Source organism: Oncorhynchus gorbuscha, linkage group LG03 (assembly GCF_021184085.1).
Source record: "Oncorhynchus gorbuscha isolate QuinsamMale2020 ecotype Even-year linkage group LG03, OgorEven_v1.0, whole genome shotgun sequence".
Taxonomy (NCBI): domain Eukaryota; kingdom Metazoa; phylum Chordata; class Actinopteri; order Salmoniformes; family Salmonidae; genus Oncorhynchus; species Oncorhynchus gorbuscha.
In genome coordinates this window covers 42,792,904-42,818,839 of record NC_060175.1, presented here as the reverse complement: position 1 = coordinate 42,818,839, position 25,936 = coordinate 42,792,904, and the positions used below count along the sequence as shown (strand labels likewise).

Genomic DNA, 25,936 nt, shown 5'->3' with positions numbered 1-25,936 from the left:
TTCCTGTCTGTGCTAACAAAACAGTCCTTTAGCATAGCATCCTCGACATCTGATCACTTCCGTATCGAGCGAGTCACTGGTACTTCCTGCTATAGTTTTTGCTTGTAAGCAGGAATCAGGAGAAAATAATTATGGTTAGATTTGCCAAATGGAGGGTGAGTGAGAGCTTTGTATGCGTCTCTGTGTGTAGGTAGGTGGTCTAGATTTTTTTCTCCCCCTGGTTGCACATATGACATGCTGGTACAAAAGAGGTAAAACGGATTTAAGTTTCCCTGCATTAAAGTCTTGTTTGCTTATGGCCTTATACAGCTGGTTGAGTGCAGTCTTCGCATCGGTTTGTGGTGGTACTGTAAGTAGACAGCTACAAATAATAGATGATAACTCTATTGGTAGATGGTGTGGTCTTCAGCTTATCATATGGTACTCTACCTCAGGCAAGCAATGAGTCGAGAAGCAAGGACAGGGGGTGAATTTAATAATTAATTAAACACAGAATAATACACAACAAGAGTAGCTTCTGGACATGAAAAACATAACTAATACTGCCTGGGGAATTAATCAAAGGGAGTGACAGATATAGTGGAGGTAATCATAGAAGTGATGGAGTCCATGGGAGTCTCATGAGGCACAGGTGCGCGTAACGATGGTGGCCGGTGTGTGTAATGATAAGTAAATTAGCGACGTTGATTGCTGGAGAGGGGGAGCGGGAGTAGACGTGACAGCATACAAGCTGTTATTGACACATAGACATACATCCTCGCCCTTCATCTTACCAGACGTAGCTTCTCTGTCCTGCTGATGCATGGAAAATCCCGCCAGCTCTATATTATCTGTGTTGTCGTTCAGCCGCGACTCATAGAAACATAAAATATTACAGTTTTTAATGTCCCGTTGGTAGGATACTCTTGATCATAGGTCATCCATTTTGTTTTCCAATGATTGCACGATGGCCAATAGAACGGATGGTAGTGGGGGTTTACTCACTAGCCTATAAATTCTCAGAAGCCAGCCCAACCTCCACCCCCTTTTTCTCCGTCTTTTCTTCACCCAAATGACGGGGATTTGGGCCTGTTCCTGAAAAAGCAGTATATCCTTTACGTCGGACTCGTTATAGAAAACTCTTTGTACAGTTCGAGGTGGGTAATCGCTGTTCTGATGTCCAGAAGTTATTTTCGGTCATAAGAGACAGTAGCAGCAACATTATGTACAAAATAAGTTACAAAATCAGTTACAAACAAAATGAACAAAATAGCACATTTGGAGAGGAGCCGGTAAAACGGCAGCCACCCACTCCGGTGCCATTCTAGTGTTCGCCATTCTTGAGATTGTGTAAACATTTTGTATGCTCTAGTTATGAAACATTTAGATAGTTCTACCCATTCACTTTTAAGTTTTAAAAGTAATAATTGAATATTAAAGATTGTTTGCATGGCCTCAGTTCAATTATTTTGTTCAGTTTTTTTCTGTGAGCTCAATGTGCACATTGCACTGTATATTCTCAAGAGGTAAATCGGATCACAGCCGAACTGTGCAATGTAGTAGGGAGTTGTAGTTTCCAACAGGCCAATATTCTACCATAATCCATTGCGCGGTTACTTGTCCGGTCTGTGTTTCTTTTATGCCTGCTACGTAAGAGACAGATGAATATGTGGTCAAGAAGGGATACATAGAGAGCAGTTTCTTTGCGAGGTATCTCTACCTGAAAATACATGATCTAAGTGATTGATATCTTGTATTCAGCAGTCATAAAAGTATGCCTTATTTACTACTAAAATAGTGATTTTGTCTGACAGCATAGGCAGCAGCTCTAGAGAGATGAGATGATGATTTGGAATTAAATAACAAATTAGTCAAATAAAACAATTGTATTATACACAACAAATGTTTTGTTAAAGTAATGTGAATTAACTGAAGGTTAATATGTGATAAGCAGTCACGGGCAGTCACTACCATCATGGGACTTTTATTCATTGTTTTATTCTGTGTTTTCACAGTATTCAAATTGATTTAAAAATAATAATAATCGCAACCATAATAGTAAATCTTGATACATTTCTTTATAACTGACCTCAAACTGACCGCACTAATAACTCAGCACTGTTGCATGTGTACATTTACATTACATTTAAGTCATTTAGCAGACGCTCTTATCCAGAGCGACTTACAAATTGGTGCATTCACCTTATGACATCCAGTGTCTGAGTAGCCAAAACCAGATCATTTTTAATAATGTTTAAAACACTAATGTCATGTATGACTACATGCGTAATGTTGAGCCCTATAATGTTTTTACCATAGTTAGGAGAAAACTGGTCACAGAACTTCATCCCAGTCTCTGTGGAGCAAGCTGAATGTGAGATAACAGTAACATCATCCTCCTCCTCTCTGTTCTGCTTGAAGAGGTGTCTCTGTATGCTGCAGATGGAGGATCACAGCTATCGTCATCAGATGGATGTGTGTGGGTTCTGTTGTCCGAGGGGTTCTGTGTAGGTGCTATAGCCCGGGAGGTTTTATAGTCAACATTATTTTGGAGAAACGTGTCATGGTATTATACAAAGACACCTGGTGGTGAACATGCTGCCTAGCCACTGCACTCTTGAGATGTGAAGCTTGAGCATTTTTCCCAGTTTCTCTTCGTTATTCTCTGCATTTTCTGAACTTCAGCTAAAATGAGGGTCAGTTTGCTGTGGCCTTCCTTTTGGCATACAACAACAGCCTCCATGGGTTTGAGCTTTTGGTAACAGGCACATCTAGCAGATAACATGAACAAAAAATACTAAAATCAATAGATTCAAGAAGAAAAAGGCTTTCTTTGCCACATTATAGGGGTATTAGGTATTATCTTTGTATTCTCTGGCAATGTATTTCTGGGTTGCTGATGTATTGATTTCCAAAAGAAAAGCCCTTGTCAACCTTTATAAACCCTGTATTTTACTGCCGTTTCTCCTGTCTCTCACTTGGAGATAAATTCAATACGGCCATGCTATTTTACCATCCTGAGGAAGTGGGCTAGTTATACAGTCTTTGGCTGTGCAGCTGACACAACTATGTGCAGAGGTGCAGATACATTGGCAGATCAATTATTGATATGAACACAATTTCTCAAACTACAGTGGCAAGAAAAAGTTTGTGAACCCTTTGGAATTACCTGGATTTCTGCATAAATTGGTCATCAAATTTGATCTGATTTTCATCAAAGTCACAACAATAGACAAACATTGTGTGCTTAAACTAATAACACACAAATGATTGTATTTTCTTGTCTATATTGAATGCATAATTTAAACATTCACAGTGTTGGTTGGAAAAAGTATGTGAACCCCTAAGCTAATGACTTCTCCAAAAGCTAATTGGAGTCATGTGTCAGCTAACCTGGAGTCCAATCAATGAGACAAGATTGGAGATGTTGGTTAGAGCTGCCTTGCCTTATAACAACACTCACAAAATTAGAGTTTGCTATTCACAAGAAGCATTGCCTGATGTGAACCATGACTCAAACCAAAGAGATCTCAGAAGACTTACGATTAAGAATTGTTGACCTGCATAAAGCTGGAAAGGGTTACAAAAGTGTCTCTAAAAGCCTTGATGTTCATAAGTCCACAGTAAGACAAATTGTCTATAAATAAAGTTCTGTACTGTTGCTACTCTCCCTAGGAGTGGCCGTCCTGCAAAGATGACTGCAAGAGCACAGCGCAGCATGCTCAATGAGGTTAAGAAGAATCCTAGAGTGTCAGCTAAAGACTTACAGAAATCCTTGGAACATGCTAACATCCCTATTGACAAGTGTATGATACGTAAAACACTAAACAAGAATGGTGTTCATGGGAGGACACCACGTAAGAAGCCACTGCTGTCCAAAGAAAAATGTTGCTGCACGTCTGAAGTTTGCTAAAGTGCACCTGGACGTTCCACAGCACTACTGGCTAAATAGTCTGTGGACAGATGAAAGTACAGTTGAGTTGTTTGGAAGGAAGGAATACACAACACTGTGTGGACAAAAACGGCCCAGCACACCAACATCATAACCTCATCCCAACTGTAAAGTACGATAGAGGGAGCATCATGGTTTGGAGCTGCTTTGCTGCCTCAGGGCCTGGACAGCTTGCTATCGTTGACAGAAAAATGAATTCCCAAGTTTATCAATATATTTTGCTGGAGAATGTAAGGCTATTTGTCCGCCAATTGAAGCTCAACAGAAGTTGGGTGATTCAACAGGACAACGACCCAAAACACAGAAGTAATTCAACAACAGAAGAAAATACGCCTTCTGGAGTGGTCCAGTCAGAGTCCTGACCTCAACCCGATTTGAGATGCTGTGGCATAACCTCAAGAGAGCAGTTCACACCAGGCATCCCAAGAATATTGCTGAACTGAAACAGTTTTGTAAAGAGGACTGGTCCAAAATTCCTCATGACCATTGTGCAAGTCTGATCCGCAACTACAGAAAATGTTTGGTTGAGATTATAGCTGCCAAAGGAGGGTCAACCAGTTATTAAACCCAAGGGTTCACATACTTTCCCCACCCTGTACTGTGAATGTTTACACAGTGTGTTCAATAAAGACAAGAAAACATATTGTTTGTGTTATTAGTTTAAGCAGACTGTGTTTGTCTATTGTTGTGACCTAGATGAAGATCAGATCAAATTTGATGACTAATTTATGCAGAAATCCATATTTCCAAAGGGGTCACATACTTTTTCTTGCCACTGTACATCATGGAAAATCAGATTGTCTGCTGCTGCCATCATTTGGCTGGATATGATTAAACATCATGATGGAAGATAAGCAGAGAATGTTGAACTGACAGCATTTGAACTACTTTGAAGATATGAAACAAACATATCAGTGAAAAATGTACAATTTCCAGTTTATGCTACCACACCAACCTTATAAGAGGTTGAAATATTTATATGACGTAGAGTAAGGCATTGTTGGCAGAATAGATGGATGCAGTAAATCATTTTGTTTGCTAGCTATGCTGGACTTGAATGACTGTTAACCACAGTTGGCATATCTCCTAGTTGTCAATCAAATGTATTTGGCATCAATCAAATGGGTGGGCAGGCAGGCAAGTTCCTATTCAGTTGTCAAAACGTGGGTTGGGACAAGAATGCATTGGCAGACAAGCTGCAGAACGGCGAGCAGGCTACTATTCCCCGTTGTTTATCTATGTCATTTTGACGGCCAGCTCTGGCTATCATTAGTTGTTGATCTTGTTGATGTGCATAGGCAACTGAGGAAGAGAGCCTACTGAAAGGGGAATGGGGATACCTAGTCAGTTGTCCAACTGAAATGTGTCTTCCGCATTTAATCCAGCCCCTCTGAATCAGAGAGTTGTGGGGGGCTGTCTTAATTGACATCCAGCTTTTCATGGTTGTTTGATCAATAGGACTGTAACGTTCCCAAATGTAAGAGGCATACCTTGGTATTTACATATTTACAGAAATCCATTAAGGTGTATTTTGTTGCTTTTGGCAAATACATTCTAATGATCTAAAGTCCTGCTGCTTTTACAGCCTGGTCTCATAAACTAGATGTAACATGGTAAATGTATATCAATGCTCAGCTCAGTCAAAACTGTTCGCTGCTCTGGCTCCCCAATGGTGGAACAAACTCCCTCACGACGCCAGGACAGCGGAGTCAATCACCACCTTCCGGAGACACCTGAAACCCCACCTCTTTAAGGAATACCTAGGATAGGATAAAGTAATCCTTCTCACCCCCCCCCTTAAAATATTTAGATGCACTATTGTAAAGTGGTTGTTCCACTGGATGTCATAAGGTGAATGCACCAATTTGTAAGTCGCTCTGGATAAGAGCGTCTGCTAAATGACTTAAATGTAAATGTAATGTAAATGTATATCCAGGACACTCAAATTAGAATTATATTTTACATTTAGTATGATTAGATTTTATTTTACCTTTATTTAACTAAACAAATTGGTTAAGAACAAATTCTTATTTACAATGAATTTGTAGGAACAGTGGGTTAACTGCCTTTTTCAGGGGCAGAACGACATATTTTTATCTTGTCAGCTTGGGGATTCGATCTAGCAACCTTTCAGTTACTGGCCCAACACGCTAACCACTAGGTTACCAGCCATCCCAATTTTGGGGTTAGACAGATGCTTAAGGTAAAAACAATTGTAGGGTGGTTGGTCAGGGTGGATGGCTGGGCGTATAACGCGAACGTCTAGCAACTCAAAGGTTGTGAGTTCAAATGTCATCATGGACAGCTTTAGCATTTTAGCTAATTAGCACTTTTCTACTTAGCATGTCAGCTAACCCTTCCCCTGAACCTTTTAGCTAACCCTTCCCCTAACCCTAACATTAACCCTTTTAGCTAACCCTTCCCTTAACGTTAACCCTTTTAACCTTACTCCTAAACTTAACCCTAACCTTAACCCAGACGCCAGCTAGCCAATGTTAGCCACCTCGCTAGAATTCATAACATCATAGGTTTAGCAAATTCTTAACATATTGTAAGTTTCACAAATTTCTAACATATTGTAGGTTTTGCAAATGTTTAACATATAGTAAGAATTGTAATTATTGTAATTCATGATTGTCATTCACAAATTAATACATAGCATACTAAATGAAGTGTCTCGGGTTTATGTACATAATAATACGAAATGCTCTGGTACCAGGCTACCTATACCAGAGCACAACCTAGTTCAAAGTGAATGTTGGCAGGCCCATGTGGCAAATGCGTTATTTGCATATAGGCCTACTGAAGCTCTGATTGGCTATGGTCCGGTCCTGGACAAGACATGTTTTTATTAGGTTTTATTTATAGCAGTATCTATTAATTATCCAAACACAAGGCCACTTTCCCACTCTATATTGTTGTAGAACTTTCACAAATGCCTTACTCTACATCACTCCCAAACATTCTATGAATATATGAAAACTTGAAAATGACCATATCTAAGTACACACGTGTCCCCCCCAAAATAAAAAGAAATAAGTCTTCATATTCGTCCTGGGGGTGTTTCGGACCAGATTTTATTAAGCTTTCATGTTGCTAAAAGTACTGTACCAGTCAAAAGTTTGGACACACCTACTCAAGCAAGTCTCTTCTTCTTATTGGTGTCCTTTAGTGGTTTCTTTGCAGCAATTCGACCATGAAGGCCTGATTCACGCTGTCTCCTCTGAACAGTTGTTGATAAGTGTCTATTACTTGAACTCTATGAAGCATTTATTGGGGCTGGTAACTCTAATGATCTCATCCTCTGCAGCAGAGGTAACTCTGTCTTCCTTTCCTGTGATGGTCCTTATGAGAGCCAGTTTTATCATAGAGCTGGATGGTTTTTGCAAAAGCACTTGAAGAAACGTTCAAAGTTCTTGAAATGTTCCATATTGACTGACCTTCATGTCTTAAAGAAATGATGGACTGTCATATCTCTTTTCTTATTTGAGCTATTATTGGCATAATATGAACTTGGTCTTTCACCAAATAGGGCTGTCCTCTGTATACCACCCCTACCTTGTCACAACACAACTGATTGGCTCAAACACATTAAGAAGGAAATAAATTCCACAAATGACTACCTCATGAAGCTGGTTCAGGTGACTACCTCATGAAGCTGGTTGAGAGAATGCCAAGAGTGTGCAAAACTGTGATCAAGACAAAGGGTGGCTACTTTGAAGAATCTACGTGATTCCATGTGTTATTTTATAGTTTTGATGTCTTCACTATTATTCTACATTGTAGAAAATTGTGAATATAAAGAAAAACACTTGAATGAATAGTACCGTGGTACCGTTGGACTGGTACCGTGTCTATGAAGCCTCTCATCGTAATCAAGGTTGCAGAGATATCACCGTATCACTGCATTGATAGTATGTCATCTACATTCATGTTGCGTCGTTATACTTTAAAAAATATTGATTTGTGAAAGGTCAGTGGTACTTTTTCTATTACTTCTGTATCAGTATTTCTCTATATTCTTACAATACAATTTGCCCAATGGCTATTGACATTCTAGTTCCACCTGGAAAGCAGGATATGTAGGAGGTATTCATTTAAAAAACTATGATATTGTAACGATCGTCGTGTTCATGATAAATGTAATACTCAAAACACTCGAACAAAATAACAAAGAGGGAAAACCGAAACAGTCCTGTCTGGTGCAGATACTAAACAGAACACAACTACCCACAAAACCCTAACGAAAAAGGACAACTTATATATGATCCCCAATTAAAGACAACGATAGAGAGCTGCCTCTGATTGGGAACCACACCAACATAGAAATAAAGAAACTAGAATACCCACCCTAGTCCCACCCTGGTCTAACCATAATAGAGAATAAAAACCTCTCTATGGCCAGGGCGTGCAGATATAAATAAATATGTTTGAGTATTGTTGTCCTTGGTCTCTCCCTCCAGCTCCTCATTACCAATGAGTTAATGAGTGTAGCCTGCCCAGGCCTCCATCTTGATAACAAACTAACTAATTACCTACTGTATTTCCCACTAATTAGACATAGTGGCTGACAGATTACAGGATAACTGGTGATACTGGTACAGTCATAATGATAATTGTCAGAGTACTTTGTTTATTACTTGTTCAACACTTGACTGTCTGAGCTAAAGACAGCATCGTCAGATTCAATAAACTCATCTCTGCAACAAATATTTACTTTGAGAAAAACACACTGCAGTTTTTATCAACACTATATAACCATCTTAAATATGCATGCCCCATTCAAGAAATGTAGAACCAGGAACAGATATAGCCGTTGGTTCTCCCCAGACCTGACTGCCCTAAACCAACACAAAAACATCATATGGCGTTCTGCATTAGCATCGAACAGCCCCCGTGATATGCAGCTGTTCAGGGAAGCTAGAAACCATTATACACAGGCAGTTAGAAAAGCCAAGGCTAGCTTTTTCAAGCAGAAATTTGCTTCCTGCAACACTAACTCAAAAAAGTTCCGGGACACTGTAAAGTCCATGGAGAATAAGAACACCTCCTCCCAGCTGCCCACTGCACTGAAGATAGGAAACACTGTCACCACTGATAAATCCACTATAATTGAGAATTTCAATAAGCATTTTTCTACGGCTGGCCATGCCTTCCAGCTAGCCATGCTTTCCATGCTTTCAACAGCACTGCACCACCCACTGCAACTCGCCCAAGCCTTCCCCATTTCTCCTTCTCCCAAATCCAGTCAGCTGATGTTCTGAAAGAGCTGCAAAATCTGGACCCCTACAAATCAGCCGGGCTAGACAATCTGGACCCTTTCTTTCTAAAATTATCTGCCGAAATTGTTGCCACCCCTATTACTAGCCTGTTCAACCTCTCGTGTCGTCTGAGATTCCCAAAGATTGGAAAGCAGCTGTGATCATCCCCCTCTTCAAAAGGGGGGGTGGGACACTCTTGACCCAAACTGCTACAGACCTATATCTATCCTACCCTGCCTTTCTAAGTTCTTCGAAAGCCAAGTCAACAAACAGATTACCGACCATTTCAAATCTCACCATACCTTCTCTCTATGCAATCTGGTTTCAGAGCTGGTCATGGTTGCACCTCAGCCACGCTCTAGGTCCTAAACGATGTCTTAACCGCCATCGATAAGAAACATTACTGTGCAGCCGTATACATTGATCTGGCGAAGGTTTTCGACTCTGTCAATCACCACATCCTTATCGGCAGACTCGACAGCCTTGGTTTCTCAAATGATTGCCTCGCCTGGTTCACCAACTACTTCTCTGATAGAGTTCAGTGTGTCAAATCGGGTGGTCTGCTGTCCGGACCTCTGGCAGTCTCTATGGGGAGGCCACAGGGTTCAATTCTTGGACCGACTCTCTTCTCGGTATGCATCAATGATGTCGCTCTTGCTGCTGGTGAGTCTCTGATCCACCTCTACGCAGACGACACCATTCTGTATACTTCTGGCCCTTCTTTGGACACTGTGTTAACAACCCTCCAGGCAAGCTTCAATGCCATACAACTCTCCTTCCGCGGCCTCCAATTGCTCTTAAATACAAGTAAAACTAAATGCATGCTCTTCAACCGATCGCTGCCTGCACCTGCCCGCCTGTCCAACATCACTACTCTGGACGGCTCTGACTTAGAATAAGTGGACAACTACAAATACCTAGGTGTCTGGTAAGCCTGTAAACTCTCCTTCCAGACCCACATCAAACATCTCCAATCCAAAGTTAAATCTAGAATTGGCTTCCTATTTCGCAACAAAGCATCCTTCACTCATGCTGCCAAACATACCCTACCAATCCTCGACTTTGGCGATGTCATTTACAAAATATTTACAAAATAGCCTCCAATACCCTACTCAACAAATTGGATGCAGTCTATCACAGTGCAATCCGTTTTGTCACCAAAGCCCCATATACTACCTACCATTGCGACCTGTACCCTCTCGTTGGCTGGCACTCGCTTCATACTCGTCGCCAAACCCACTGGCTCCATGTCATCTACACAACCCTGCTAGGTAAAGTCCCCCCTTATCTCAGCTCGCTGGTCACCATAGCATCACCCACCTGTAGCACGCGCTCCAGCAGGTATATCTCTCTGGTCACCCCCAAAACCAATTCTTTCTTTGGCGGCCTCTCCTTCCGGTTCTCTGCTGCCAATGACTGGAACGAACTACAAAAATCTCTGAAACTGGAAACACTTATCTCCCTCACTAGCTTTAAGCACCAACTGTCAGAGCAGCTCACAGATTACCGCACCTGTACATAGCCCACCTATAATTTAGCCCAAACAACTACCTCTTTCCCTACTGCATTTATTTAATTTATTTATTTATTTTGCTCCTTTGCACCCCATTATTTTTATTTCTACTTTGCACATTCTTCCACTGCAAATCTACCATTCCAGTGTTTTACTTGCTATATTGTATTTACTTTGCCTCCATGGCCTTTTTTGCCTTTACCTCCCTTATCTCACCTCATTTGCTCACATTGTATATAGACTTGTTTGTACTGTATTATTGACTCTATGTTTGTTTTACTCCATGTGTAAATGTAGATCATCTACAAGTCCATGCTAGGTAAAGCTCCGCCTTATCTCAGTTCACTGATCGCCATGGCAACACCCACCCGTAGCACGCACTCCAGCAGGTGTATCTCACTGATCATCCCTAAAGCCAACACCTCATTTGGCCGCCTTTCATTCCAGTTCTCTGCTGCCTGTGACTGGAACAAATTGCAAAAATCGCTGAAGTTGGAGACTTTTATCTCCCTCACCAACTTCAAACATCTGCTATCTGAGCAGCTAACCGATCGCTGCAGCTGTACATAGCCCACCCATTTTCGCCTACGTCATCCCCATACTGTTTTTATTTATTCACTTTTCTGCTCCTTTGCACACCAGTATCTCTACCTGTACATGACCATCTGATCATTTATCACTCCAGTGGTAATCTGCAAAATTGTAATTATTCACCTACCTCCTCATGCCTTTTGCACACAATGTATATAGACTCTTTTTTTCTACTGTGTTATTGACTTGTTAATTGTTTACTCCATGTGTAACTCTGTGTTGTTGTCTGTTCACACTGCTATGCTTTATCTTGGCCAGGTCGCAGTTGTAAATTATAACTCGTTCTCAACTAGCCTACCTGGTTAAATAAAGGTGAAATATATATTTTTTTAAATCTACCAGGTTGTCACCGAAATGCTTAAGCCATATCTGTCACGCATTCCCCCGGTACTGCTGCTCATTCCGTTCAACAGCTCCAGAGGTCTACGTCTCCGCCCTTCTAGGTGTCACTGAACTAGATCATTACCACCAACCCCGGACTGTCTTGTCTCATTATGCACACCTGGTTCCAATTACCCCTAGTATGTGTATTTGTGCCCTCTGTTCCCCATTGTCCTTGTGGATTATTGTTCCATGTCCATTGGTCTTGTGAGTATCTGTGCTCTGTTGTATCGGCTTTCTTGTTACCCTGTTCGTGTGCACTTGTTATTACGTGGCTCGTCCAATGTATTGTTATTATGGGTCTCTTCCCGTGTATTGTTTAGGCTTACACCTCACTCTTTGTTTGGGTTACAGCCCTGTATTATATACATATACCTGTTTTGGGCTTCATCCCTGTCATGTTCATGACATACTCAATTTTGGGTAGAGAAATAAAAATCAGGTATGGAACTGACCAAAACAATTGTCTGGATGATGCTTAAACACTAAAAGTATGTGGAAAATGAGGTCTACCAGGCTAAAAACCACTCCTACAAAAGGCAACACACACAGCCCCCCAAAAAAGAGCATACACACAAACACACCAGTGTTTCCAATAAAAAAACGTATTTTGTATTTCTCCACCTGTCTCTTATCATTATACAATGTTAAAATATCAATGCCGTTAAACAGGTTCATGTAAAATAATGAATTATGTTGGCTTACACTTCTGGCACTTCCAAGGCTGTTTCATGATGATTATTATTGCCTACCTGGTTAAATAAAGGTGAAATAAATAAAAATAAAATGATGGTCGTGTCAATCATGTTATACAGTGCATTCGAAAGTATTCAGACCCCTTCCCTTTTTCCACATGATCTTGCAGCCTTATTCTAAAATTGATTAAATATATGTTATTCCTCATCAATCTACACACAATACCCCATAATGACAAAGTGAAAACAGGTAAAAAAAACAGAAATACCTTATTTTCATAGTTATTCAGACCCTTTGCTATGAGACTCGAAATTGAGCTCATGTGCATCCTGTTTCCATGAATCATCCTTGAGATGTTTCTACAACTTCAAATCTAATTTTATTGGTCACATACACGTGATTAGCAGATGTTATTGAAGGTGTAGCGAAATGCTTGTGCCTCTAGCTCTGACAGTGCAGTAATATCTAACAAGTAATATCTAGCAAATTACACAACACATACCCAATACACACAAATCTAAGTAGGAATGAATTAAGACTATAAACATATGGACGAGCGATGCCAGAGCAGAACGGACTAGGATATAGTATAGAAAAACATTATATACATATGAGATGAGTTGTCATGTTTTGTCATTAATTATCATGTCTTGTCCCTGTGCTTCCCCTTCTATTCATTTCCCTCTGCTGGTCTTATTAGGTTCTTTCCCTCTTTCTATCCCTCTCTCTCCCCCTCCCTCTCTCACTCTCTCGCTCTCTCTTCTCTCTATCGTTCCATTCCTGATCCCAGCTGTTCCTATTCCCCTAATCAATCATTTAGTCTTCCCACACCTGTTCCCGATCCTTTTCCCTGATTAGAGTCCCTATTTCTCTCCTTGTTTTCCGTACCTGCCCTGTCGGATCCTTGTCTATATTCACCGTGCTGTGTCTATGTTTTGCCCTGTCGTGTCGTGTTTCCCTCAGATGCTGCGTGGTGAGCAGGTGTCTGAGTCTGCTAGGTTCAAGTGCCTTCCCGAGGCAACCTGCAGTTCTTGATCAAGTCTCCAGTCTGTTCTCGTCTTTACGAGTAGTATTATGCCTTTTGTTTTGTTAAGTATCTTACTGGATTAAAGACTCTGTTTTCGCCAAGTCGCTTTTGGGTCCTCATTCACCTGCATAACAGAAGGATCCGACCAAGGAATGGACCCAGCGACTACAGAGGCTCGTAACACTGCCGTCAAGATCCAAGGAGCCATGCTCGGCAGACACGAGCAGGAATTGTCTGCTGCTCGCCATGCCGTGGAGAACCTGGCCGCTCAGGTTTCCGACCTCTCTGGACAGTTCCAGAGTCTTCGTCTCGTGCCACCTGTTACTTCCTGGCCTGCCGAGCCTCCGGAACCTAGGGTTAATAACCCACCTTGCTACTCCGGGCAGCCCACGGAGTGCCGCTCCTTTCTCACCCAGTGTGATATTGTGTTCTCTCTCCAACCCAACACATACTCTAGCGAGAGAGCTCGGGTTGCTTACGTCATTTCACTCCTTACTGGCCGGGCCCGAGAGTGGGGCACAGCTATCTGGGAGGCAAGGGCTGATTGTTCTAACAATTACCAGAACTTTAAAGAGGAGATGATTCGGGTTTTTGACCGTTCAGTTTTTGGTGGGGAGGCTTCTAGGGCCCTGGCTTCCCTATGCCAAGGTGATCGATCCATAACGGATTACTCTATAGAGTTTCGTACTCTTGCTGCCTCTAGTGACTGGAACGAGCCGGCGCTGCTCGCTCGTTTTCTGGAGGGACTCCACACAGTGGTCAAAGATGAGATTCTCTCTCGGGAGGTTCCTTCCAGTGTGGACTCTTTGATTGCTCTCGCCATCCGCATAGAACGACGGGTAGATCTTCGTCACCAAGCTCGTGGAAGAGAGCTCGCGTCAACGGTGTTTCCCTGCTCCGCATCGCAACCATCTCCCTCCTCTGGCTCAGAGACTGAGCCCATGCAGCTGGGAGGTATTCGCATCTCGACCAAGGAGAGGGAACGGAGGATCACCAACCGCCTGTGCCTCTATTGCGGATTTGATGGACATTTTGTCAATTCATGTCCAGTAAAGGCCAGAGCTCATCAGTAAGCGGAGGGCTACTGGTGAGCGCTTCTACTCAGGTCTCTTCATCTAGATCCTGTACTACTATGTCGGTCCATCTACGCTGGACCGGTTCGGGTGCTACATGCAGTGCCTTGATTGACTCGGGGCTGAGGGTTGTTTCATGGACGAAGCATGGGCTCGGAAACATGACATTCCTTTCAGACAGTTAGACAAGCCTACGCCCATGTTTGCCTTAGATGGTAGTCATCTTCCCAGTATCAGATTTGAGACACTACCTTTAACTCTCACAGTATCTGGTAACCACAGTGAGACTATTTCTTTTTTGATTTTTCGTTCACCTTTTACACCTGTTGTTTTGGGTCATCCCTGGCTAGTATGTCATAATCCTTCTATTAATTGGTCTTGTAATTCTATCCTATCCTGGAACGTATCTTGTCATGTGAAGTGTTTAATGTCTGCCATCCCTCCCATTTCTTCTGTCCCCACTTCTCAGGAGGAACCTGGCGATTTGACAGGAGTGCCGGAGGAATATCATGATCTGCGCACGGTCTTCAGTCGGTCCCGAGCCAACTCCCTTCCTCCTCACCGGTCGTATGATTGTAGTATTGATCTCCTTCCGGGGACCACTCCTCCTCGGGGTAGACTATACTCTCTGTCGGCTCCCGAACGTAAGGCTCTCGAGGATTATTTATCTGTGTCTCTTGACGCCGGTACCATAGTGCCTTCTTCCTCTCCGGCCGGGGCGGGGTTCTTTTTGTTAAGAAGAAGGACGGTACTCTGCGCCCCTGCGTGGATTATCGAGGGCTGAATGACATAACGGTTAAGAATCGTTATCCGCTTCCCCTTATGTCATCAGCCTTCGAGATTCTGCAGGGAGCCAGGTGCTTTACTAAGTTGGACCTTCGTAACGCTTACCATCTCGTGCGCATCAGAGAGGGGGACGAGTGGAAAACGGCGTTTAACACTCCGTTAGGGCATTTTGAGTACCGGGTTCTGCCGTTTGGTCTCGCCAATGCGCCAGCTGTTTTTCAGGCATTAGTTAATGATGTTCTGAGAGACATGCTGAACATCTTTGTTTTTGTCTATCTTGACGATATCCTGATTTTTTCACCGTCACTCGAGATTCATGTTCAGCACGTTCGACGTGTTCTACAGCGCCTTTTAGAGAATTGTCTCTACGTAAAGGCTGAGAAGTGCTCTTTTCATGTCTCCTCCGTTACTTTTCTCGGTTCCGTTATTTCCGCTGAAGGCATTCAGATGGATTCCGCTAAGGTCCAAGCTGTCAGTGATTGGCCCGTTCCAAGGTCACGTGTCAAGTTGCAGCGCTTTTTAGGTTTCGCTAATTTCTATCGGCGTTTCATTCGTAATTTCGGTCAAGTTGCTGCCCCTCTCACAGCTCTTACTTCTGTCAAGACGTGTTTTAAGTGGTCCGGTTCCGCCCAGGGAGCTTTTGATCTTCTAAAAGAACGTTTTACGTCCGCTCCTATCCTCGTTACTCCTGACGTCACTAGACAATTCATTGTCGAGGTTGACGCTTCAGAGGTAGGCGTGGGAGCCATTCTTTCCCAGCGCTTCCAGTCTGACGATAAGGTTCATCCTTGCGCTTATTTTTCTCATCGCCTGTCGCCATCTGAGCGCAACTATGATGTGGGTAACCGTGAACTGCTCGCCATCCGCTTAGCCCTAGGCGAATGGCGACAGTGGTTGGAGGGGGCGACCGTTCCTTTTGTCGTTTGGACAGACCATAAGAACCTTGAGTACATCCGTTCTGCCAAACGACTTAATGCCCGTCAAGCTCGTTGGGCGTTGTTTTTGCTCGTTTCGAGTTTGTGATTTCTTACCGTCCGGGTAGCAAAAACACCAAGCCTGATGCCTTATCCCGTCTGTTTAGTTCTTCTGTGGCTTCTACTGATCCCGAGGGGATTCTTCCTTATGGGCGTGTTGTCGGGTTAACAGTCTGGGGAATTGAAAGACAGGTTAAGCAAGCACTCACGCACACTGCGTCGCCGCGCGCTTGTCCTAGTAACCTCCTTTTCGTTCCTGTTTCCACTCGTCTGGCTGTTCTTCAGTGGGCTCACTCTGCCAAGTTAGCTGGTCATCCCGGTGTTCGAGGCACTCTTGCGTCTATTCGCCAGCGCTTTTGGTGGCCGACTCAGGAGCGTGACACGCGCCGTTTCGTGGCTGCTTGTTCGGACTGCGCGCAGACTAAGTCGGGTAACTCTCCTCCTGCCGGTCGTCTCAGACCGCTCCCCATTCCTTCTCGACCATGGTCTCACATCGCCCTAGACTTCATTACCGGTCTGCCTTTGTCTGCGGGGAAGACTGTGATTCTTACGGTTGTCGATAGGTTCTCTAAGGCGGCACATTTCATTCCCCTCGCTAAACTTCCTTCCGCTAAGGAGACGGCACAAATCATCATCGAGAATGTGTTCAGAATTCATGGCCTCCCGTTAGACGCCGTTTCAGACAGAGGTCCGCAATTCACGTCACAGTTTTGGAGGGAGTTCTGTCGTTTGATTGGTGCGTCCGTCAGTCTCTCTTCCGGGTTTCATCCCCAGTCTAACGGTCAAGCAGAGAGGGCCAATCAGACGATTGGTCGCATACTACGCAGCCTTTCTTTCAGAAACCCTGCGTCTTGGGCAGAACAGCTCCCTGGGCAGAATACGCTCACAACTCGCTTCCTTCGTCTGCTACCGGGTTATCTCCGTTTCAGAGTAGTCTGGGTTACCAGCCTCCTCTGTTCTCATCCCAGCTTGCCGAGTCCAGCGTTCCCTCCGCTCAAGCGTTTGTCCAACGTTGTGAGCGCACCTGGAGGAGGGTGAGGTCTGCACTTTGCCGTTACAGGGCACAGACTGTGAGAGCCGCCAATAAACGCAGGATTAAGAGTCCAAGGTATTGTTGCGGCCAGAGAGTGTGGCTTTCCACTCGCAACCTTCCTCTTACGACAGCTTCTCGTAAGTTGACTCCGCGGTTCATTGGTCCGTTCCGTGTCTCCCAGGTCGTCAATCCTGTCGCTGTGCGACTGCTTCTTCCGCGACATCTTCGTCGCGTCCATCCTGTCTTCCATGTCTCCTGTGTCAAGCCCTTTCTTCGCACCCCCGTTCGTCTTCCCTCCCCCCTCCCGTCCTTGTCGAGAGCGCACCTATTTACAAGGTACGTAAGATCATGGACATGCGTTCTCGGGGACGGGGTCACCAATACTTAGTGGATTGGGAGGGTTACGGTCCTGAGGAGAGGAGTTGGGTTCCGTCTCGGGACGTGCTGGACCGTTCGCTTATTGATGATTTCCTCCGTTGCCGCCAGGGTTCCTCCTCGAGTGCGCCAGGAGGCGCTCGGTGAGTGGGGGGCACTGTCATGTTTTGTCATTAATTATCATGTCTTGTCCCTGTGCCTCCCCTTCTATTCGTTTCCCTCTGCTGGTCTTATTAGGTTCTTTCCCTCTTTCTATCCCTCTCTCTCCCCCTCCCTCTCTCACTCTCTCGCTCTCTCTTCTCTCTATCGTTCCGTTCCTGCTCCCAGCTGTTCCTATTCCCCTAATCAATCATTTAGTCTTCCCACACCTGTTCCCGATCCTTTTCCCTGATTAGAGTCCCTATTTCTCTCCTTGTTTTCCGTACCTGCCCTGTCGGATCCTTGTCTATATTCACCGTGCTGTGTCTATGTTTTGCCCTGTCGTGTCGTGTTTCCCTCAGATGCTGCGTGGTGAGCAGGTGTCTGAGTCTGCTAGGTTCAAGTGCCTTCCCGAGGCAACCTGCAGTTCTTGATCAAGTCTCCAGTCTGTTCTCGTCTTTACGAGTAGTATTATGCCTTTTGTTTTGTTAAGTATCTTACTGGATTAAAGACTCTGTTTTCGCCAAGTCGCTTTTGGGTCCTCATTCACCTGCATAACATGAGTAATGCAAGATATGTAAGCATTATTAACAACTATTTAACCATGTTAATCATTACTGAAATGAAAACTACAAACATTTAACCAGTTAAAGATAATGAATACATGAAAACAACAAATATTATATTAAAAATAATTCATGCATAAGTCAAGAGTTGGCTATAACATGAGTACAAACAAAGTGAGTGTGTGTGTGTAAGTGTTTGTGTGCATGTATGTGTATTATGGTGTGTATTATAATTTCCCATCATAAAAATGTATCCCCATTCCCCAATCAAATAACGTCAAATAAAATAAAAATCTGTATTTACACAATCTGGCAACCCTCATAAAAGTCGACATAGCCTTGTATAAATTGCATTATGGAAGGAATGGTGTAATGTACACGAAAAAGTGGAGCCCTGTATTAAATGCATTTTGAAGAAAATTGTGAAATGTAGATTCCACGAAATATGAAATGCATTAGGAATGAAATCGTGTAGACCTACTGTTGCCTTCATGAAAATAGGGCCTTTCTGACTACAAGTGTACCAGTATATATTGGCATTATTTTAAAAAACAACTTAAGGCTACTATTATATTATAATTATTTTGGTGACAACCTGGTTGATAAACAATATATACATGTTCATTTCTTTATATAAATAAATGTGGCACACAAAAAAGACAGTGTAGACCACCATTGCCCATCATGTATTGCTCTAATAACTTTCAAAATATTTGTTCTGAAATTCCCCCCCCCCCAAACAATTATATTTTCCTATGAATGAAGTCACACAAAAATGTGTCTTTTCACAGAAATGCACAAAAATGCACAAAATCTTCTGAAATACTTTTTGTACATATTTGCACAAATTGAGTGTGATATTGTGTTACTTATATATATATATATATATATATATATGTAGATTTTTAGCATGCTATATGAATTATGTTGACATTTGTGTGCATACTATGTTTTCGACTATTTACACTGAGTGTACAAAACATAAATAATTACCTTCCTAATATTTAGTTGCACCCCCTTTTGCCATCAGAGCAATCTCAATTTGTCATTGCATGGACTCTACAAGGTGTCTAAAAAGTTCCATGGTGTTGGATTCGTCATTTTGAACATTGAGATATGAAATAAATAATAGGAAAGAAGCATAGAATGCAAGGAGAAAGAAACTGGGCCTCTGTAGAAAGACAGATAGCTGTGGAATGTGTTGGAATGTGTTGGGGGACGGGAGCAGAGCACCGTGTTGATACAGGGGAGACAGATGGACATCTGTGGATTAGATGAAGGAGGGGTTGAGGTCAGCAGGTGAGGACAGATTCAGAGAGAAATAAGGGTTTGGTATCCTGTTGCCCTCTTTCTGTTGAACCATACGATGTAAGGATTGGAGAGAAGGTGTGTCTTAAGTAGAATGTATATAACTGTGATGGAGAGAAATGTTTTGGTGTCTGAATACAGCTGTACAGAACCTTTGGGAAGAATGAAATGTGGTTAAAGCTTCTCTGGTGTCCGTGAGTTATTTACTCAGAAAAATAAGAGCCTAACAACAGGGATGCTGGCCCATGTTGACTCAATGCTTTCCACAGTTGTGTCACGTTGCCTGGATGTCCTTAGGGTGGTGGACCATTCTTGATACACACAGGAAACGTTTGTGAGAAAACCCAGCAGTGTTGAAGCACCTGGCACCTAGTACCATTCACTGTTCAAAGGCACTTAAATCTTTCGTCTTGCCCATTCACCCTCTGAATGGCACAAATACACAATCCATGTCTCAACTGTCTCAAGGCTTAAAAATACTTCTTTAATCTGTCTCCTTTCCTTCCCCTTGATTGAAGTAGATTTAACAAGTGACATCAATAAGTGATCATAGCTGTCACCTGGATTCACCTGGTCAGTCTATGTCATGGAAAGAGCAGGTGATCCTTATATTTTCTACATTCAGTGTATGTTGCCATACATCTCAATTCACCCAACCCCCAAAGTAAGTATTTTCCTGGTGGCTTTGTTCTAGCATTAACCTGTGATGTTAACTGCCCATGTGCATTTCCATCAGCCCACACAATGGAACTGCCTGCACATTTCCACAGCTCCACTTTAGGAATAATTGATATTCATGATGCATACTCATGCAGCTGAAAGTTTAATTCAGTTTACTTATGCAGAAAGATGGCATTCACAGCACTATGCAGTTTAGTGTGCCAATGACTATGACAAGTTTCAAGTAAAAAAATATATATTTTGTTTCAAATCCTGAAATGGGTAGGGTGTTAATTAGGATGTTTACATTTTCTTTGTCATTTTAAAGATCCTTTCCTCTTTTTCAGGAGGAGAATACACAGACATAAAACAGGTAAGACAATGGACATGTGTATCACACTGAGAGCTAAATGAAATCAAGCTGTTTGCTGAACCTGTAGTGTGTTTGTTGGTGAACTGACGGACACAACATTGCCAGTCATCATTGTCTGTCAGCCAGAACAAGCAGAGCACTTGCAGCACTATTCCCTGCTGTTGCTGAGAGCAGCAGCAGTGAGAATGGCTCCAGGTTATGAATGTGGCATTTGAAATGGGACTGGCCAGTCTGGTGACTCCATGGGCTCAGATTATTGCCCCAGCGTGGAGGCAGCAGCAGGAGGAGTATGCATGGCTTCAGCCCTTTCTGTCTGTCTGTTACGCGCCTCAGTACTGAATTGATTTGGAAAGGGATGGATGGTTGTGTTTTGATGTGAGTGTTTCATCTGCCCGGAGGCAGCATTCATTCTGCGCTCTGCCTGGTTTATGTGTTAAAGCACGCTAATGCCTCCTGTATTTTCAACTGACATGAGTACACTGACCTGCCGTGCCTCTCTTCTCAGGAGTTTTATAGATACAGTTGAAGTTGGAAGTTTACATACATCTTAGCCAAATACATTTAAACTCAGTTTTTCACAATTCCTGACATTTAATCCTAGTACAAATTCCCTGTCTTAGGTCAGTTAGGATCACCACTTTATTTTCAGAATGTGAAATGTCAGAATAATAGTAGAGAGAATAATTTATTTCAGCTTTTATTTCTTTCATCACATTTCCAGTGGGTCAGAAGTTTACATACACTCAATTAGTATTTGGTAGCATTGCCTTCAAATTGTTTATCTTGGGTCAAACGTTTTGGGTAGTTTTCCATAAGCATCCTACAATAAGTTGGGTGAATTTCTGCCCATTCCCCCTGAACGAGCTGGTGTAACTGAGTCAGATTTGTAGTCCTCCTTGCTCACACACGCTTTTTCAGTTCTTCCCACAAATCATTCATATATCTTTATGTACATATTATTTATCTCTTTACACTTGTGTGTATAAGGTAGTAGTTTTGGAGTTGTTAGGTTAGATTACTCGTTGGTTATTACTGCATTGTCGGAACTAGAAGCACAAGCATTTCGGTACACTCACATTAACATCTGCTAACCATTGGTATGTTACAAATATATTTGATTTGATTTGATTTGATTGAAGTCAGGGCTTTGTGATGGCCACTCCAATACCTTGACTTTATTGTTCTTAAGCCATTTTGCCACAACTTTGGAAGTATGCTTGGGGTCATTGTCCTTTTGGAAGACCCATTTGCAACTAAGCTTTAACTTCCTGACTGATGTCTTGAGATGTTGCTTCAATATATGAAGTGCACCAGTCCCTCCTGCAGCAAAGCACCTCCACAATATGATGCTGCCACCCCCGTGCTTCACGGTTGGGATGGTGTTCTTTGGCTTGCAAGGCTTCCCCTTTTTCCCCCAAACATAACAATGGTCATTATGGCCAAACAGTTCTATTTTTATTTCATCAAACCAGAGGACATTTCTCCAAAAAGTATGATCTTTGTCCCCATGTGCAGTTGCAAACCGTAGTCTGGCATTTGAACCCGAAATATTTGAATGTCGTTCCTTCATGCATTTGGAAATTGCTCCCCAGGATGAACCAGACTTGTGGAGATCTACAAAAACAATTCTGAGGTCTTGGCTGATTTATTTAGATTTTCCCATGATGTCAGGCACTGAATTTGAAGGTAGGCTTTGAAATACATCCACAGGTACACCTCTAATTGACTTAAATGATGTCAATTAGCCTATCAGAAGCTTCTAAAGCCTTGACATCCCTTTCTGGAATTTTCCAAGCTGTTTAAAGGCACAGTGTATGTAAACTTCTGACCCACTATAATTGTGATACAGTGAGTTATTAGTGAAGTAATCTGTCTGTAAACAATTGTTGGAAAAATGTATTGTGTTGTTCTTACTGACTTGCCAAAACTGTAGTTTGTTAATCTACTGCCTGTTACTCAGGCCCAGAAGCCAAGATATGCATATAATTGGTAGCATTGGATAGAAAACACTTTTAAGTTTGTGGAAATGTTAAATAATGTATGAGACTATAATACAATTGATGTGGTAGGCGAAAATCCAAAGAAAAACCAACCAGAATTATTATTTTTTACGTCCCAGACTCTTATATTGCAAAGCTATGCAATTCTAGCGCCCAGATTGCAATTCCTATGGCTTCCAATAAATGTCAACAGTCTATGTTCAAGGTTTCAGGCTTGTTTCTTCCAAAACGTTGTTAATTAATAGGGTTAATAGGGTCGTCAGCGGGACACCTATCCCTATTATATTTGTTATTGCAGGTGCGGCGAAATGCTTATATTTCTACCGCCAACATTGCAGTAACACCTAACAATACAAACAATTCACACAAATCCCCCAAAATGTTAATTAAGAAATATCAGAACAAGCAATGTCCGAGTCTGGAATATGTAGAGAGCTGCAAAAAGTATTGGGACAGTGACATATTTGTTGTTGTTTTGGCTCTGTACTCCAGCACTTTGGATTTGATACAATGACTATGAGGATGAAGTGTGGACTGACAGCTTTAATTTGATGGTATTTTCATCCATTTGTTTAGAAATTACAGAACTTTTTGTACCCCCATTTTAGGAGACCAAAAGTACTGGGGACAAATGAATATGTGTGTTAAAGTTAAGAATTTGGTCCCATATTCATAGCACGTAATGACTACATCAAGCATGTGACTTTACAAATGTGTTGGATGCATTTGCTGTTTGTTTTGGTTGTTTCATACTATTCTATGCCTTATAGAAATGAATGGTAAATATTGTATTACAGTGCCTTGCAAAAGTATTCATCCCCCTTGGCGTTTTTCCTATTTTGTTGTATTACAACCTGTAATTTAAATGGATTTTTATTTGGATTTCATGTAATTGACAAACAAAATAGTCCAAATTGGTGAAGTGAAATTAAAAAAATTACTTGTTTAAAAAAATTCAAAAAAATGGAAAAGTGGTGAGTGCATATGTATTCACCCCCTTCCTTATGAAGCCCCTAAATAACATCTGGTGCAACCAATTACCTTCAGAAGACATATAGTTAGTTAAATAAAGTCCACCTGTGTGCAATCTAAGTGTCACATAATCTGCCACATGATCTCAGTATATATACACCTGTTCGAAAGACAGAGTCTGCAACAACGCTATGTAAGTGGCACCACCAAGCAAGAGGCACCATGAAGACCAAGGAACTCTCCAAACAGGTCAGGGACAAAGTTGTGGAGAAGTACAGATCAGGGTTGGGTTATAAAAAAATATTGGAAACTTTGAACATCCCACGGAGAGCCATTAAATCCATTATTAATAAATGGAAAGAATATGTCACCACAACAAACATTCCAAGAGAGGGCCACCCACTAAAACTCACTGACCAGGCAATGAGGGCATTAATCAGAGAGGCAACAAAGAGCCCAAAGATAACCCTGAAGGAGCTGCAAAGCTCCACAGCGCAGATTGGAGTCTGTCCATACGAACACTTTAAGCCGCACACTCCACAGAGCTGGGCTTTATGGAAGAGTGGCCAGAAAAAAAGCCATTGCTTAAAGAAAAACATAAGCAAACACATTTGGTGTTCGCAAAAAGGGATTTGGGCGACTCCTCAAACATATGGAAGAAGGTTTTTGGCCATCAAGGAAAACGCTATGTCTGGCACAAACCCAACACCTCTCATCACCCCGAGAACAGCATCCCCACAGTGAAGCATGGTGGTGAGAGCATCATGCTGTGGGGATGTTGTTTTTCTGCAGGGACTGGGAAATTGGTCAGAAGGCCAGATGGTGGTTCTAAAACTGACAACCGATGCTACAGTGCAGAGGCAATCACATTGTTAACTATAATAGTGCGCCCCCTATATGACATGCGAGATAGTAACCAACGCCATCTCCTCATCCTCCCTCCCACCATTTCAACCACCCCACTCCAATTTTTCCCATAGTCCCCTCATCTCCTAGGTACACTCCAAGATGCTTAAAACCTCCCTTACACCATTCTAGCCCCCCTGGCAAAGCCATGATCCCTCCAGAACATTCTCCAATCTGTAAAGCACAACTCTTTTCCCAATTTACCTTTGCAGAGGATATTCCCCTAAAACGATCAACCATTAGACTCAAGCTATCCACCTCTGCTTGATTTTTCACTAACACAACTACATCATCAGCATAGGCTGAGAGACGAATAGGAGGAATATCCTCTGAAAAGTGCACCCCTGCAATGCGACTTCTAATGCTATTTAGTAGTGGCTCTATAGCAATGGCATATAACATTCCTGACAAAGAACATCCCTGTCTAATACCTCTACACACTTTAAAAGGAGCACTCAAACCACCGTTAACTTTCAATACACTTCCAATGTCACCATATATCACCTTTATCATGGCAATAAAACCAGAGCTGAACCCAAACGCCTCAAACGTGTGCCATAAATATTGATGTTCAACTTGGTCAAATGCCTTTTCCTGATCAATAGCCATAGAGACGTCCAAAAAAATCACGAATCAGAGAAATGTTATCCCCTATCTGCCTGCCAGGAAAACAGTAGGACTGATCCGTATGTATGATTTGCCCCATCACCTCCCTCAGCCTGTTGGACAAAGCCTTTGACAATATCTTATAATCAGTGCACAATAAAGCCACCGGCCTCCAGTTCTTCACCTCCCTCGGGTCACCCTTTTTGGGCAGTAGGGTGAGAACAGCCCTTCTGCAGCTTATTGGTAGTAACCTTCCGGTTAAACTATCATTAACTACTTCTAACCAATCCTCTCCCAACATAGCCCAAAAAGACTTAAAAAAGTCAATGGGAAGCCCATCAATGCCTGGTGCCCTTCCATTTTCCATGCATTTTAATGCAGTGTATAAATCCTGCAAAGACAATGGTTGCTCAAGCTCAACCTGAGCTTCTGCAGCCACCTTTGGGAGCCCATCAAAGAACTGCTGTGTCACTGTTGTATCCTCTTTGTACTCACACTTGTAGAGCTCAGCATAGAACTCTACTGCCCTCTTTCTAATTTCACTAGGGCTAGTGAGCTCTTGTCCAACAGCTGATTTGAGACAATGAATAATTTTTCTTTGTCCATTCTTTTTCTCTAAACCAAAGAAAAATTTGGATGAGACATCCATTTCAGATATTCCCTGAAACTTACTTCTCACCAATGCCCCCTGTGCTCTGATACCCAGCAGGTCTGCCAATGCAGCTTTTCTCCTCTTGAGGGCCTGAGTATGGCCTCGATCTCCTGT

At 42.5% G+C, this 25,936-nt stretch overlaps 1 protein-coding gene across 1 annotated transcript in view; it reads left to right on the top strand.

The window, feature by feature from the left end:
* LOC124031403 (rap1 GTPase-activating protein 1-like) overlaps nt 1–25,936 on the top strand; it is a 174,626-nt gene that overhangs the window by 36,743 nt on the left and 111,947 nt on the right. Inside the window, exon 2 of the mRNA XM_046342607.1 lies at nt 20,661–20,686. The gene's annotated coding sequence lies outside the window, so the exon portion shown is untranslated. The remainder of the gene's footprint in view (nt 1–20,660; nt 20,687–25,936) is intronic.